Genomic DNA, 18,491 nt, shown 5'->3' with positions numbered 1-18,491 from the left:
CAGATGGACTTCAATACATAGATGATCTAAATGTTTTTGATAAAGTCACAATCCATTGCTTACAAGACTTATCTTCTTAACAAACTGGCAACATGCCCACTACTCAACACAATATTCTCTCTCTTGAACTCTAGTAACCTCATTTATCCAATGTGAAACTAGCCTTTTATCCCTCCTACCTCATATGGGTACTACCTGAAAAGGATGCGGGGAGAGGATGAGCTTGATCTCCTTGCCAAAAAGCACACACACATATAAGAGTAGACAAGAACACAAGAGAGATGGATGGTTGAATTTTCTTCTCTTCTCACATAAAGAGATAAGTGGACATACTATAAAGAAAAGTACTCTTCTTCGATAACATACAAAGGTCTGTCCATAGTGTGAACCCAACTACATGAGTTGGCACTATAACTATGCCATAATTGTAGTGCACCAAAGTGGCTATCACACAGCCTATAAACCCCATTACATGAGTTGGCACTATAACTATGACATAACTCTAGAACACCAAAGTGGCGACATATCACTCATAATGTCACTAACCCAGCCAATGATGTAAATGCGGAAGCTATCACTCAGGCGGGTTGTCAATGTCTACAACACTAGTTGAGCTCGATATCTCAATACTCCCCCTTGAGCTCAACTCCACACATTGCACTCCAAGTAAGCTTCTAGACTTGTGGAGATTCTCTATACCCAATGATTTCATGAAAATGTCAGTCACAGTGTGTGTGTGTGTGTGTGTAAAGAGAGAGATCATATATTATAATTTAAAATTATTCAAAAAGAAACATCATATATTATAATTTAAAATTATTCAAAAAGAAACAGTTGTTTAAATCTTATAAAATCTTAAGAATTTAAAAATATTACTTAAGAATTTTAAAACTCAAAACATCACAATCATATTAATGACATAAAATTAAGAAAATAATAACAAAGTCCTATTCTTAAAGTTTAATAAAACTATAAAAATCACCATATTTTTATAGCTTCTAGAGTTAAGATTAAAAAAAAACATTAGAAATCACTAGAATATGTATATTTTTTAAAATAAAATCATGACACACACTATTTCTTAAAACCATAAAATATCACCTCAAAATTAAGGTAATCTTTATTTGGTAACCTTGTAAGTTAGCCAATGAAGGGTTTTTTTTCGTGTAATAATCGCCTCATATTAATTAATTCGCCAACTTGCATTAATCTAAGCGATGACTGCAGAAGGTCCAATCGCCATGACTGTAGAAAGTCCAATCGCCGATTTACATTAGTCCAATCACCGACTGCATTAATCCAATCTCCAACTTGCATTAATCTAATCGATGACTGTAGAAGGTCCAATCGCCGACTGCATTAGTCCAATTGCTAAATGCAGAAGGTGCAATTGCCAACGGTATTAGTCCAATCACACGACTGCACTGGTCGGATCACACGACTGCGCGGGTCAGATCGCACGACTATATTAGTCCAATTGCCTGGTTGCACTGGTCGGATCACACAACTGCATAAGTCCAATTGCTGGTCGGATCGCACAACTGCATAAGTCCAATTGTTTGATTGCTCGCCTCTGAGGATTGTTCGAGTTCGATCGTCTGATTGTTCAATTCACTCCGATCGCTCAACTGGTCACATCTCCGAGCATTCATTCTTCTCCTCCGGATTACGCAATTGGTCATCTCCAATCGCTTGATCGCGCTCCTCTAATCACCAGATTCCTGATCATTTATCATTCTTCTCCTCTGATGATTGATCCCGATTGCTCGCCTCTGACGATTGTTCGAGTTCGATCGTTTGATTGTTCATCTCCGATCGCTCAACTGGTCACAGCTTCGATCATTCATTCTTCTCCTCCAAATTGCGCAATTGATCATCTCCAATCGCTTGATTGCGCTCCTCTAATCACCAGATTCCTGATCATTGATCATTCGATTCCTGCACACAATCTGTGAGCTTCCCTGTTCGTTAAGCACACTTTACAAACTTATTCGATTCCTGCACACAGTCTGTGAGCTTCCCTGTTCGTTGAGCACACTTTACAAAACTTTGCTAGTACCCTCCGTTTGCCAAGAGCAATGTCAACTTGTCCTCCTTTGATGAGTTGGTGTCCTTATTGTCAACTTGTACTCCTTTGATGAGTTGGTGTCCTTATTGTGCTTCAAGAGGAACAATCTTGGGTAAACCAGTCAGGCATGATTTCTAGAGATCAGGCTTTTGCTGCCTCGTATAAAGGTAAGGGCATTTTACGAAAACCATCAGCCGCCAAGCCTAAAGGCAAGGCCACTTCATCCATCAACCAAAGATGAGGACCAAAAGAAAAAGCCATGTAACTATTGTCGGAAGCCTAGTCACCTCATCACAGAATGCTGGAAATACATTGAAAACGAAAAGAAAAAGAAACAAAATAGCATGTCAATCACAGATATCACATGAGGTGCTGCGAAGGAAGAGTTAGTGAACATAGTTCAATATGATTGGGCATTGATGGTCACATGTGATTATGATCCTTTAAAACACACATAATGCATGTCAGTGTATGGCAATCCAAACATGCATTATGATCCTTTAAAACACACATAATGCATGGAAGTGGTAGAATCCAAACATGCATTATGATCCTTTAAAACACACATAATGCATGGAAGTGGTAGAATCCAAACATGCATGGTACTTTGATAGTGGTGCTTCTAAGCACATTACCTCATGCAAAGGGTTGCTTATCTATATTATAGGATGCACCTAAGGGGGACGCTATCGTGTGTGCCAACAATGCTTCATATGCCTTCAAATGCATTCAATTTGGGCAAATTCCACTTATAAATGAAGATGTCATTACTCTCAATGATATTTTGTACCTGGCATTTAGGAAAACCTCATTTTGGTTTTGGCAACGTTTGAACAGGAAAGCTTTGTTGTTCAGTTCATTAGATGATAGATGCATAGTGCATGACAATTGTCACGAAGGGGATATCATTGTCATTACTAGTACATTATGCCATGACTTATAGATGTCTATGAGAAGAGTGCATTAGAAGATGTTTTAGTAGTTGACACACTGCAATTATGACTGACACAAAGTTGTGGTATGCTTGGTTTGGGCATCTAAACTTCACTATAGTTTACTTTGCCTCAAAAGGGGCTATCTATATTTTATTACCTTCATTGATCATGCTACATGCCACACCTAATGGGTATATTCATTGAAGAACAAATCAAAAGTTTTTTCATGCTTTAAAGTTTTTGTGGGCATGGTTGAAAATTTCAATGGTCATAAGCTTTTGATCCTTCGCACAGACCAAGGAGGGGAGTAGATGTCACATTAGTTCAATTCATTCTTGAAAGAAATCTAGGTATTATACACCAATGTACTGTGCCATACACACCTCAGTCAAACAGTGTGGCTGAATGCAAGAACATGTCTTTTATGGAGATGGCACATTAGTTCAATTCATTCTTGAAAGAAATCTAGGTATTATACACCAATGTACTGTGCCATACACACCTCAGTCAAATGGTGTGGCTGAATGCAAGAACGTGTCTTTTATGGAGATGGCACATTATATAAATTTTAGATGGAGGTAATCATGTGTGTAGCTTATGTTTTGAATAGATGGCCCACTAAATCTTTGAACACCGTGATGCCATAGCCCATTGATCAGGTAGATAACGATGATGGAGTTTCCGACAAAATGCTGGTATCAAGGAGGCCAAAGTAGCCTCAAACATTAGGAAAAATTTAGGCTCCAAATGGGCCCTTTAAGGGCTTTCTCTCTCTAAGCCTTCCTAGAATCTAGGAAAAGTGTAAAAAATAAGACGTTTGAACTACATGCTGACATTGAAGGAAACACAATCCCTTTTGTCTCATATTCAACTTCATAAAGAAATCGCTACCAAAAACTGGTGGATGGGACTGAAGATGAGTGGATGAGATCCAACCACTTGGAAATCTTTTAAGACGAGTGGATGAAATCCAACCACTTGGAAATCTTTCAAGAAGAAATTTACAGAGGTTTGAACTTTGTGTCTTGGTTGTAGAAGAATTTTTCTAAAACCTTCTCCTTCCAATGGGCCTTCTACATTAAAAGATCCTATTAGTCGCTATCCATGAAAATTTAGGTGGTTGTTGGGTTGAGGGATCAAGTGGGTAAATTGATCCTTTTAGCCATATATCAACATGTTTTCTCCCTAATTTCCTAGTCTGTTGCATTACATAAGGGTTGACCTTAGAAGACTCTGCTCTCTTATAGAGAGGAGCATACTCATAATCCAGGTCCACATTTAAAAATCACTTCTTAGAATTGTTTTTGATGTCCTATAAACCATAAAACTACTAAAATTATAATTAACTCTTTTCTTTGCAAAAATATAAGTGTAGTAAAACATTATCATTAATTTCAGGCACTTGTATTTCAAATAACATGAAATTAATGTCCTCTAAACATATCCATACCTCCATTGAGCACTTTAGCAACACTTCTTCATGAAACAACACTTCTTGGCAGTAGAGGAATTGTGCATAGAAAATCAATAAAGGTAAAAATGACTTTTTGGTTCCACTTTTAATGGCACCAAAAAATAAAATCTCTCTTCATTATTGTCCATGCATAAATAGTATGTGAAGAAAGAGGAGATTCAGGTGAAAGCTTAAAGGCTTGCTTGAGAGATTCAGGTGAAATCTTAAAGGCTTGCTTGAGAGATTCAGGTGAAAGCTTAGAGGCTTGCTTTAGAGATTGAAGATTTGAATGGAGGGAAATTCAAATGGAGGTTGGGCCAGAAGAGGAAAGGCTACATTCATGCTGAACAACCCTCTCTCACAAGCGTTGTTTGAGGTGCATACAATTCAATTCAAAATTTTAATCAAAATAATAATAAGGTAATATTTTACTTCATTAATGTTTTCGTTCAAGACATCAACTAATTAATCAAATTTTTTTCACTCATTTGCAGGCCCGTATTGAATGAGGAAAACTCACCCAACAACAACTACCATAACTTCACGAAAATGTATTAGAATAAAACTTAAGCGTATTTATATATGCCAGAAAAAAAAACTTTTCAAAATACTAAGTTTTCCCATCCTCGTATGACTAAGAGTCTTACTGATCATCCCAATAAGACTATATGAAAATGCACAAAAATTCTTCAGTATCAAGATGATGTGTGTTCCTTGGGTTTTCTGCAAGAACCTAGCAGTGTTAAAAGGTTTTAAGGCATAAAATATTTGTACTTACTCAAAGTAACATTTTGGGGCCTCCTCTAAGATAGTGACCCCTCAACCTCTCACACACACATTCCCAACTTTTTATTCCTGGTAAGTTGAATTTGAATTCATATTTGCATAGAGCATAAAAAATTCAGCACTTCTTCTTTTTATAGCTCGTCAATTTGGGCTACAAATCAAAACTTATGGTCATTTCTTTGACACCCTTGAGAAAGTTACTACTAAACGATTTAGGACATCCAACAAGATTGTGACTATCTAATCACCTTGCAGTGATATTACTTTATTTTCACACAAGTTCTCCATAATGTAATGTGACACCATTTCTTTGACACTCTTAAGAAAGTCACTACAAAGCGATTTGGGACATCCAACAAGATTGTAACCATCTAATCTCCTTGTAGTGATTCTACTTTATTTTCACACAGAAGTTCTGCATAATGTAATATAACACTATTTCTTTGATGTCCTTGAGAACGTCTACAAAACGATTTGGGGCATCCAACAAGATTATAACCATCTAATTGCCTTGTAGTGATTTTGCTTTATTTTCACTCATAAGTTCTCCATAATGTAATATGACACCATTTCTTTGACACCCTTGAGAAAGTCAATACAAAGTGGTTTGGGACGTGCAACAAGAGTGTGACCATATAATCACCTTGTAGTTATTCTGCTTTATTTTCACACAAACATAAGTTCTCCATAATGTAATATGACACCATTTTTTTTGACATCCTTCAGAAAGTCGTTACAAAGTGATTTGGTGCATCTAACAAGATTGTCACTATCTAATCATCTTGTAGTGATTCTGCTTTATTCTCACATATAAGTTCTCCATAATGTAATATGACACCATTTCTTTGACACCCTTGAGAAAGTCACTATAAAGCTATTTGAGACATCCAACAACATTGTGACAATCTATTTATGCCTTGTAGTGATTCTGCTTTATTCACATATAAGTTCTCCATAATGTAATATGACACCTTTTCTTTGACACCCTTGAGAAAGTCACCACAAAAAAAATTGGGACATCCAACAAGATTGTGGAAATCAAATCGCGTTGTAGTGATTCTGCTTTATTTTCACACAGAAGTTCTCCATAATGTAATATGACACCATTTCTTTGACACCCTTGAGAAAGTCACTATAAAGCGATTTGGGACATGCAACAAGATTGTGACCATCTAATCGCCTTGTAGTGATTCTGCTTTATTTTCACTCATAAGTTCTCCATACTGTAATATGACACCATTTCTTTGACACCCTTGAGAAAGACTACAAAGCGATTTGGAACATGCAACAAGATTGTGACCATCTAATTTCCTTTTAGTGTTTCTGCTTTATTTTCATTCATGAGTTCTCTATAATGTAATATGACACCATTTGTTTGACACCCTTGAGAAAGTCACTACAAAGCAATTAATGTAATATGACACCATTTCTTTAACGCCCTTGAGAAAGTCATTACAAAGAGATTTGGAACATGTAACAAGATTCTGGCCATCTAATTGCCTTATAGTGATTCTGCTTTATTTTCACACATAATTTCTCCATAATGTGATATGACACCATTTCTTTGACACCCTTAAGAAAGTCACTACAAAGTGATTTGGTACATGCAACAAGATTGTGACCATCTAATTGTCTTGTAGTGTTTCTACGTTATTTTCACACATAAGTTCTCCATAATATAATATGACACCATTTCTTTGACACCTTTGAGAGAGTCACTAGAAAGAGATTTCGGCCATGCAACAAGATTGTGACCATCTAATCGCCTTGTAGTGATTCTGCTTTATTTTCACATTCTCCATAGTGTAATATGACACCATTTCTTTGACACTCTTGAGAAAGTCACTACAAGGCGATTTGGGACATCCAACAAGATTGTGACCATCTAATCGCTTTGTAGTGATTCTACTTTATTTTCACACATAAGTTCTTTATAATGTAATATGATACCATTTCTTTGACACCCTTGAGAAAGTCACTACAAAGCGATTTGGGACATCCAACAAGATTGTGACCATCTAATTGCCTTGTAGTGATGCTACTTTATTTTTCACACATAACTTCTCCATAATGTTATATGACACCATTTCATTGACATATCTCACTAGTAAAAGCAATTTCTTTGGCATATCTCTAGAATTATTACAGGCAGAGAATGCAAATGAGAAAATGAGCTAGCAACACTCTAGTGTTTGTTGGAATTAGGGTTAAGATTGCAACAATGCATACACATAAGATAGAGAAGCTTGAGAGCACACAACTCTAGCCTTTTCTTACACTCATTTATGTAGTGCCCTGGTTTCCTGCATAGTGACACTTGCCCTTCTTTTTAGGCTTATCACCTTCTTTCTCTGCATTGCATCAGCCCACATCCATGCCCAATTTTTTCTTTTTCTCCTTCTCTAGCCTTTTCTTACACTCATTATGTAGTGCCTTGGTTTCCTGCAATAGTGACACTTGCCCTTCTTTTTAGGCTTATCACCTTCTTTCTCTGCATCCTTACCTGAGGATTTTGATTTTGGCTTATAGTCACCATGCGAAGAAGATTTACCTTTGCCTTTCTGATTGGCAATAAAATCTTGGTTACCAACTCGCATAACAGATTTGTTTTACCTAGACTACTCTTCTTGCAAGAGTGTTGAAACCAGCTCATCAAATCATTAGGGGAAGGTTGAGGTCTATGGGGGCCCTTTAAGCTGCCATATTATGTTTTTAAGTACTTTTGCTTAAGGACTCTAAGCAAACTTTGACTAGGCCTGACAAGGGGATCTTTATGCAATCATTATTTGAATTTCTATTTTTTCAAATATATATTTGCTTGAGCTAAATTGGGGGTAACTTTTTGGTTTCCCCAAATTCAAAATGGCTGAAAAGCCTTCCCTCCTCTCTTCCCTCCACTTTTAGGACCCCCACTTTCTCTCTCTACATTCTCTCTCTAAGACGCCCTCATCTCTCTACCACTCTCTTTCTCTTCCCCTTTCTCACATTTGGGTGTGCCATGGCTCTGCATCTCTGATTAGTAAGCTTCCATAACCTCTACACTTCCAAATGTAGATATCTCACACTTTCATCCTCCATGCCTCATCTTTTTATCATTTTCTGCTCTCTCTCTCTCTCTCTCTCTCTCTCTCTCTCTCTCTCACATGTCTTTCCCACATTGAAGTGCAGAAAATCCCTCTGTCAACCTCCATAGCTTCAGAGCTTACCACTTTCCATTCTTGCATTGTTTACCATACATATCCCCTACTTCCGTCTACAATCTACTTCTTGCATTGTTTACCATACATATCCCCTACTTCCGTCTATAATCTGCATCTCTCTCTCTCTCTCTCTCTCTCTCTCTCTCTCTACTGTATTATGCTGCAAAACCTCAATCTACCATCTTCTATGCCTCTTGCCATCTTCCTTGTCCTTTCTCCTATTACCTAATCAGAAGATCTACGATCTTCTAATATTTTTTACAGCAAAACTTCATTGCACTCTCCTCAGAATACCCTATCCTCACTCTTGCATTGTGTTCTACAAGAAGCTCTTTTCAGCATTGCCTAACCCTAAAGAAAATGTCACTTGAAGATACATCTAACAGAGCACCAAAGTTTAGGTTACATGTAGATTTGGCTGCTGAGTATGCTACCATCTGCCCGCAGCACAAAAACAAGTGGTGTGACCAATGTGCCATTGGGTACTCTTCGATCTCACAAGGGCGAAAATGTATTGACCTCTGGACGAATGGATTCATATACCCTATTTACCCGCTCACCAATGCTCCACCTCATTTTGTTAATATCACTACATTTCTTAGTTATGTAGGTGATGGAGCTAATGGTCTATTTGGCTATTGTAGGAGGCTTTCTTTTGTTGCAGCTCAGGAATCGCATTCAAGAGTGCATTTTTGAGGCTTATGGCATGAGTTGCAGCAGAAACACAAAAAGGACATTGATAGGCTTGAAGAAGTGGTGAACAACTTGAAAACTCAGAATCAGGAAGAACAACTTGTTGCTTAAGCAGGCCTTTGATATTGAACGGGACAAGATGAATGCAGCCAAACAGGATGCACGAAACAAGCAACGACACCTTGCAAGCTTGAAGAAGCTTCTAGTAGGCTTTCGACAACGGAAAAGAAAGCATCAGTCCCTAGAAACCTTGGCAACCCTAAGTGGAGCAAGAAAACAATGTGTACGAGCAACAAGGTAACTTCTATTCTTGCCATTGTTTTACAGGCCATTTTGTTTTGTGAAACATATTGATGTTATTTTGTATTTATGTTCCACGTAAAGATATTGTTGGGGATATGAAGGTGGTGCTGAGGAATGTAGAGCAGGAATATTGAAACATGTTCTTAAGTTATCAGACATATCAAAGCTGCTAGAAGATCCCACATGCAAAATATCTAAGCAAATCTGAAACAAAATTTATGGAGAGCTGCAAAATATGGTAAGCCCCATACAGATTATGGATGCATGTGATAGTGTTGGTGTCAGTAGGAAGGGATATGAAGCTATTTACAGGGTGTTTACACTATGTCATCGTGCTAAAGGACTTATTCGACCCATGCTACCAACTCCATACAGTGTAACCATGGCAAGAAAAAGTGCAAACTTAGAAATTGCGAACATGTTAGGGGAGGAGAGAGAAACACGCCCCTACTTTTGGAGGGAAGAGGGAAGTGAGGGGGGGTAACTTTTTGAAACTTTTCCTTTAAAAAAATATAAAAAGAAAAGATATTGAAGATTTTCTTTGCTGGCAGATCTAAAAAAGGTAAGATTCTACCTTTGACCACAAGATTTAGGTTCTTAATCAACCCAACATTTTTGTACACATGTATTTTTCCTATTGGCCTTCACACTAATCATCTCCTTAATCTCATGGCAGCCTAAAGGGCCCCCATAGACCTCAAACTTCCCCTAATGGTAAGGGCATTTGGATTTTCCTTCATCATGAGTCTAAGGGTAGAGGCAAAACTCTGATAAGAATCCGATAATGTATTGAGAACTGTGGGCACCAATGTACTATCAAGATATATCTCATCCACACTAACGAGTTGCTCCTTAAAATCTTTGATCTTAGTCAAGAATTTTTCCTTTGAGTCTCCCTTATTCATATTCTTAAACGCCAATTGTTTGCACATATATGTAACACGTGCTTCATTGCGCACCTGGTATAATGCAGCAAGTGCATCCCATGCCTATTTTGAAGTCTTACATGACCGAATATGAGGAATAATGCTTCGCTTGACACAAAGTGCAAGCAATGCATGTGCATGTGCATTTCTTCCATCCCATTTGAGTAGCAGCGGGAGGTATTGGTGGTGCATGTGGAGGAGCCACATCTGTATATCAGATTCTACTTCATATATGTACTTGCAGCACCTGGCTGCACTGGTAGTTCTGAAATACCACTGGCCACATTCCAAAGGCCTTTAGCAACCAGTACATTCCTCATCATATAGGACCACAATGGGTAGTTAGTCCCATCAAGTTTGTCCTTAGCAAACAACATGTTGAATACATCACTACATGAGTGTCTACCAAATGCAAAATCTTTGAACACACTACAAGTACTTAGTATTCACTGAATGTAACCCCGGATGGCTACCAACTAACTGAATCACCTGTTTGCAAAGTGTATTAAAAATAACACAGAGTAGAGAATAGACTGTTACTGGCAAAAGTATGATGGTCAATGTTGTTGAAGACACTGTAGATGTTGCTGCACAGCAAATCTTTGGGCTGCACAGCCCAAAGACCCAAAATCTAGCAGACCCAATCCAAAATGACGCCTCTCCAGAATGTCTGCAGAAACCTTGCGGTGCCCAAAACCTACTGTGGACCCTAAAATTTTTTGTATACTTTGTATATAGAACACTACAATATATACCTTCTTCTCCTAAGAGGGTATCTCAATCGGAGACAGCAAAACAGGGTCGTGAGGAGGGAGGCAGACTACTAGATCGTGTCAAAGAAGCTAGCTCTAATACCAATTGTTAGAATTAGGGCTAGGGTTGAAACAATGCACACACACAAGATAGAGAAGCTTGAGAGCACACAAACTCACTAGATTGGAATGATCAAATGTGTGCCAAATATAAAAGATAAGTACACACCCCATAATGAGTCGATAAGAGGATATACATATGCATGGGAAAAAAACCTCCTATTGAGGGAAAAAGTGCCCCGACGGTCCTAAGTGTGTTCACACACATCACTACCATATAATGCTACCGTGTTCATATATATTACAAAGCTGACAATATGAATTGTGGCCTAAGTATTTTATTAAGCAATTCATATTTATTTATTAATAATATATTAATACTCTTGAGTCTGTACCTGGTCATTTTGGCTCCCCTAAACCCCTCATGTGCCTTGTTCAGATGGTTGAGCTCTCAACACCCTTATAATTAAAGTTTCATTAAGCTCCTAAATAAGGGCTCTTCTCTTATGTAAAAGAGAGCTAGAATACTTAGTTTTGTGAGTTTTGCGTGTTAATTTGGTGGAATAACGCATCATCATGCACTCTATGTACTTCTAATCTCTTTTTATAAGCTCATATTAGCCCAACAACAACTAAAATCTCCTTTTTAAAACGATTTTTCTACTCTTTTACGTCACTAATCACTTTTCTAATACAAAAAACTAGCCCAATTAGTGAAATTAGTGAAAATCTTTTAAAAGGTTTTTTTAATTATGATAAAGCTAACTAAGATAGATGCTAACACTCTAATCTACTCAAATACAATAAAAAACTCATTAAAAGTTTAAAAATTAGCATCTAAAGTCTACATAAAAAATTATAAAAGAGAGCAAAACTTTCAGTAAAATGCTTCCTTATGCTTAATGTAATGCAAATAATACATTCTAAGCCTAGATTAACCTATTTGGATGCTAAATGAACTATTAAAATCAACCTAAACACAATAAATACAATAAATTAAGCCAAAAATTAAGTTAAAACTCATTCTTTTCAAAACAAAAATGAGAGCAAAAAGTAAACAAAATCACAAAATATCTCCACCAAACCAACTCTTTTTTGTGGGAATTCACTACTAGAGAATATGCGCAGTGGGTTATTTGAAGGTTTAGAGAGAAAACAATGAAAAAAGCCATGGATTTCTCTTCGATGATGATGAGCAGCATCTCCAAGAGTGTTATTGCCCTTTTTGGCCTCTCCTAGAACCACATTCACAAGAAATTACCTTAGCAAGCTATAACCATTGTGTGGAGATCTTTCCAATGGGGCTGAGCTTGTAACCCGCAAGGTCTCCAAGCTCCACACCTCCTTGGGTAGCATTTTTGTCACCATCTTCTGCCTTGCGAGTATTGTCACATCATTGCATTGGACTACGGGTTCTCATCCCTCCTCTCATTTCATAACACTCACACACACTCACTAGAATGCATTAGAGAAGAAGATAAGAGAGAGTATTAGCATGAACAAGAATCAATTACACAATGTAAGAGTATCTTGCATTATGAGAGAAAATGACTTATATACATGGCCATACGTGTTCACAAACACACTTATATACAAGGCCATACGTCTTCACACTGTTATGGGAATATATTTTAAGCCCTCTTAAAAATATTATTCTACCCTCTTAGATAATTCGGGGACGCTTGGATTATCTTTACGTCATGCCAAATTATGTTAATATCATGGGTTATACCATTATAAATATTAATATGTTTGGTGGATATTGACGTATGCTTGGGGTTTCCAATGTTTTTAGTTGGTTCATATATAGGGGTGATTCGCGGGTTACTTACGCTTGGCAAACATGTGTGTGATGATGGTTTATATGCTTATTAAATATTTATTTCACCAATTTATTGTTGTTATTTTATTTCACCAATTTATTTGTTGTTATTTTATAGATGAAGAGGATTTTGAGGATTGAAGAGAAGTTGCACAAATTTATTATTTTGGCACACCATTTTTGTAAACAAGCTTTGTATATACATGTGCTAACTTGTGCACATTTTGATTTACTTTGAAAAAGCCATAGTTTATCAAGCATAGACTTCATCTTTAATATTTGGTAAAGCATGATATGCTTTAAACCCAAGCCTCAATTTATGGACACTCTATTTTTGAAGATAAGAGAGTGTCATGTGCAAGAAAAGCACCCTTTTTGTATATTTGGAGGTTATGGCCTAAATTAGAATAAAGTATCTCGTAAATACTCATGTGTGGGGGAAAATAGGCCATACACACATGAGGGGGGTGATTGCACCCAATCTTGGAGTCGAGCCTTTGTGAGCTAAGTATTTTATTTGTTTTTGAATATATTGAGCATGATCATGTGGTGTTTGATGAATTGTTTGAATTTAAATCAATTCTTGTAAATTTATTTAAATTCTATCTCCCTAGAAATTTAGATCCGTGTCACACACACATACATATACTAGGCCATGAGTATTCACACACACTTATACTATGGCCGGTTGGGTATCCAAGATTAATAAGTGCCCTATTTCTTGTATGTCTCATATTACATGCATGAAATTCATTTAGAGGGAATTCATTCTACCTTGTTGCCACTTGTTCTTGGAGCAGGAATCACCATAAGTATTCTGTCAAATACCATTTTTGGATGCCCATCCAAGTTGTAGATTTGGACACTCTTGCTTCATAGATTGATAGTATATGCTCTTGGTGTCTCCAACCTTGCTGTATGTGCAATTATAATGGCAACTCCTGCTAACCCCAAAATAGGTCAACAATATTACCCGAGTGCTTTGGAGGAAATCTTGTATCTTCGTTCTCCAACTACTTTGGAGGTGAGTTTATATCTTTATTCTTCGCCTTCTTTTGAACAACCAATTCAAGTTCTTCAGCGTAACTATCCTACGACACTTGGATGAATGGTAAAAACTTAAACTTAAAACTTAAACTTGTCAGAATAGGGCTAAAGTTGGCATGGGCCTAGAGCAAGTGGCAGGTAGTATCAAAGTGCAATTACTTGTTCTAAAATCCGACACCAGGGCAGGAGATAGAAGTAGGCATGGAAAACTGACCTTTAGATATAATTTCTTTGGTTCATGCTTCTCGGATGCACAAGTTCTCCATTTCAGGTTTCGATGTAATGCCTGACTAGACCTTATAAATGTCTAGCAAAAGGGTGTAATGTCTCATCCGGATCAAATATAAGGACAAAGCAATCTAAAACCTTAGGAAAAGAAATAGATGTATACTTTTCAATGTGAAAAAGGTGTTTTTGGTGGTTGAGGATTTGCACGCCTCTTCTTTTTCAAAAGGGAGGTTGTGTTTCTTTTCTCACTCTCTTCTACTTTCTTGTTTCTTTCTCCTCTATCAAGCTTTGTGGTGCAATCATGTCTCCTTTTATTAGTGATGAAGGGTGTGAGGATCAAGAAAGAACCATAGCTTAGTTGTATGTGTGCAATTTTTGGGCATAATTTTTCGAGTATGTAGCTGAAGGTTTGTTACCCTAGTAAGCCTATAATGGAGTCCTTTCTTTTGACAATCTTTGTTGCACTCCTGTCTCAGGGGGTTTACTTAAAAATATGTAAGTCTACTACATGCGAGCATTAGGAGGGGCTTCTTTAACCAAGATTTTGAGAAAATTTTATAAAAATCTACTTACACATAAGGGGGTTTTGAATGTAATTTTATAAAAATCTACTTACACATAAGGGGGTTTTGAATGGAATTTTGAAAAAACAAAACCACAATTTTATAAAGAAAAAGGGGTTATTTTATTAAGTTAAAATTCACAAAAAATAATATTTTTTAATACCCTTTGAACACATGTTGTATGTAGATTTTCCTAAAAGTACACCCCCAAGATTCTTGTTAACAATGTACACAATCTTTTAACTACCTTAGCCCAAAAGGATTTAGGTAGATTCCCACCATTAAGAATACTCCTTGCCATCTCAATAATAGTATAATTCTTATGCTTTGCAACACCATGAGCGGTAGTAAGCTGTTGCTCACAATCTTTCCTTACAAAAACCTAAGAATTCACATCATACGTAAATTTTGCTCCTTGGTCTATTTTGAACTACTTCAAAATGTAATGATGCAAAAAAACATTTATCATCTCTAGTGACCTATGTAAGCTCAACATCTCTAGTGATAGGCTTTTTTCTTTCCCATTAATTACACTCCACATGCTCTCCCTCATTAGATGGTACTTAACCTTCGGTTTTCATGTATGGAAGACTTGACCATTAAATTTGTTTGAATGCATAGAGTGGATGGCGTTTTTTATGAGTAGGAAGGTCTTACGGACTTTGATTGTGATGGTTGTGACATCCTTCTTGAGTAGTATTTGAGCAGCAAAACAGTAAAAAGACACCTCTCCTTGATTTTACATCTTGTTGAAATTAATGCCTTGGTGTGAGGCTTTCTTATTGGTATTGGGCAAGGCTTGTGCCAACATGTTATCATCTGCATCTTCGCATGTTCCCTAATCTTGTAAAAGTAGAGGAAGTCCTTGATGTTTTATACTAACATTTCCACCTTATGCTTTGTTGATGAGCATGTATTTCCCTTCACAGTTGCAGTTTCCCTACTGCTTCTTCAATAATATTCAGTCCAGGTGGGAACCATTATAGATTATGTAGAAGTTTTTTAGGTGACCTAGGCAAAGTAGGCTAGCCATCCTTAGGGGTTGTTAATGAGGGAGCTTGGTGGAGGGAGCTTTTCTTGGCAACCTCTCCCTCTCTCTACTTTGAACACTCTCTCTCTAATTCTCCCCCACCACCTCCTAGCAGCCCAGAGCCTAGGTCCTTCCCTCTAACCTAGCTCATCCCTTTCTCTCTCTATCTATTACCATTTCTCTATTACATACATACATATATATATATGTATGTATGTATGTATGTATATGTGTAATACATATGTGTGTGTGTGTGTGTGTATATACATATGTGTGTGTGTGTGTGTGTGTGTATATATATATATGTCTGTGTATATACATATATATGTGTGTATACATATATATGTGTGTATATACATATATATGTGTGTGTGTGTGTGTGTGTGTATATGTGTATATATTTTCACAGTAGGGCAATGTCTAATTCTTTACATTAGATATTAGGTGCTTAATGAAACTCTTTAATTACTATTAATGTAATGACGTCTCTTAATGACACTCCTTAATGACCATTAGTGTAATGATGTCTCTTAATGACATAAGAAAAATGTAGTGCAAGTTAGAGGATGCAATTGAATGCCAAAATCAAAGGGGTTTGTAAAAGAATGATATAGTATGAAATAACAATTCCCCAACGTTAGGTTTTTGAACCCTCAATAATAGGGACTCGTATTTATACTTAGCCTTAATCCATTATTTATGACAGATAATAGAAAATTGAGAAAAAGATTAATTCTCACCAACCACCATAGAATGCTTCAAGATTTGATGTGTGTGCTTCTCATAGACCCAATTAATGATCCCTAAAAGAGTTTAGCTTCAACTTAGCTTAGGTGCAAAATGTTTGATTTTCTTCTAGACAAATTGTGTTGTTTGCAGAGTGTGACAAAATTCTCCAAATTGGTTGATGCCCTTTTATATGGTCGAAGCTTAGAATCTTGGCAAGAGCCCCCTATGTGGTTGGTTTGAAGTAGTAGAAAGCTACAAAGAGGGAGATTAAAACTAATTTATAAAGAGGGATTTTCTTGCTAAGAGAGAAAAGCTTAATTCAACCTTAAAGGTTGAAATGTTTTCCTCGTTAGGACCCGTGAGGAGCAACGTGTCATCAACATATAAAATGATGACCAAAAAGTAATCTTTACTCCTCTTTACATAGAGGGTACTTTTAGTTGTATTGTTGTAAAAACCATTTGCAACTACGTATGCATTTATCTTCTCATACCATGCTCTGGGAACTTAAGGCCATATAAAGCTTTTCTTAACCTACGTACTTTAGATTCTCGCTCCTTCTCAACAAACCCAATACATAAACCTCCTCATGCATGTCACCATTTAAGAAGATAGTCTTGATATCCAACCATGATGTGCTGCCAATGTAATAATACACCTAGTCGTAGTCATACGAGACGTGGGTGTAAAGGTCTCATCATAATCTATGCCCTTCTCTTGAGCATAGTCTTTGCAACAAGCCTTGTCTTAAGCTATCACACCATCAAGTTTACACTTTTATCTTATAAACCCAATTCGTACCAATGGCCTTTTTACCATAAGACAAATTTGTTAAAGACCAAGTGTCATTTTTTAGGATTGAGTTGTACTCATCCTGCATGGCTTACAACTTGCATCCAATGATGTGCTTCTTCAAAGGAAATATATTCTTCATTGCATATACTGGCAACGAGAGCATGATCCACAAAAGAATAAGATGCATGATGAGAACTTGCACGTGTCTTGCTAAGTAAAGGAGTAACTAATTTGTTGTCTCGCAATGTCTGCACCAGCCATTTTGGCATACTCTTGGATGCTTGTATGGCCGTCCTTTCCTCATCATCCATAATTTTCTCATCAGTAGGCTAAGCTGATTTTCAACCAGTATGGACTGATTTGTGGTACCATTTTGAGCATTCATTTGCTTCACACACACGGCTTTTACGTAAAAAAAACAACAAAATGTATGCTCACAGGATATCTTTAATACAGTCCTACCTTTGCTTATTCCCATGAGGTTTGATGTCATTTGAGATGATGGATCGGACTCGTTACATTATTATTTGGGCATACAATTTATGCAACGTGATAACGGTATTGTGATGTTATAATCAAAGTATATACAAAGGCTACTTACATGTTTTAGTCTTTAAGACCGTAAACCTATTACTACACCAGTAGAGATGTGCTAGGCTTACCTATCTAGGATGTAAGTAAACCATTGATGCATCACTTTATCATGCGCGCCACAAAAACATAAATCTAAGGATGTAGTTTAAAGCTGGATTGCTTACACTATGCAACTTATGTGGCAAGGCACAACTATCCTAGGCTACCCAAAAACTTATGCAACTTCTCTAGCACAAGACTATCAAAAACACACCCGGCCCACGTAAAGATAAATTTGGGGATCCAATTTGAAGTTGGATTGCTTACACTACCGTGGCATGGCACGACTATCCTAGGCTTATCCTAGGCTACCCAAAAACTTCTATGCAACTTCCCTTTAAAAAAAAGAAAAAGAAAAAATCTATTTCTAATTTTGGATTTGGGGTTTGCCATTTAGGGTGTGCCGTATTGCACTTCATAACATTCCGAATTCGTACATATTTGCCGCTCAAAATACAACGCCAAAGA

Source organism: Cibotium barometz, chromosome 38 (genome assembly GCF_041138505.1).
Source record: "Cibotium barometz isolate CiBa-2024 chromosome 38, ASM4113850v1, whole genome shotgun sequence".
NCBI lineage: Eukaryota > Viridiplantae > Streptophyta > Polypodiopsida > Cyatheales > Cibotiaceae > Cibotium > Cibotium barometz.
The sequence above is the reverse complement of the archived record's forward strand: the minus strand, read 5'-3'. Positions refer to the sequence as shown.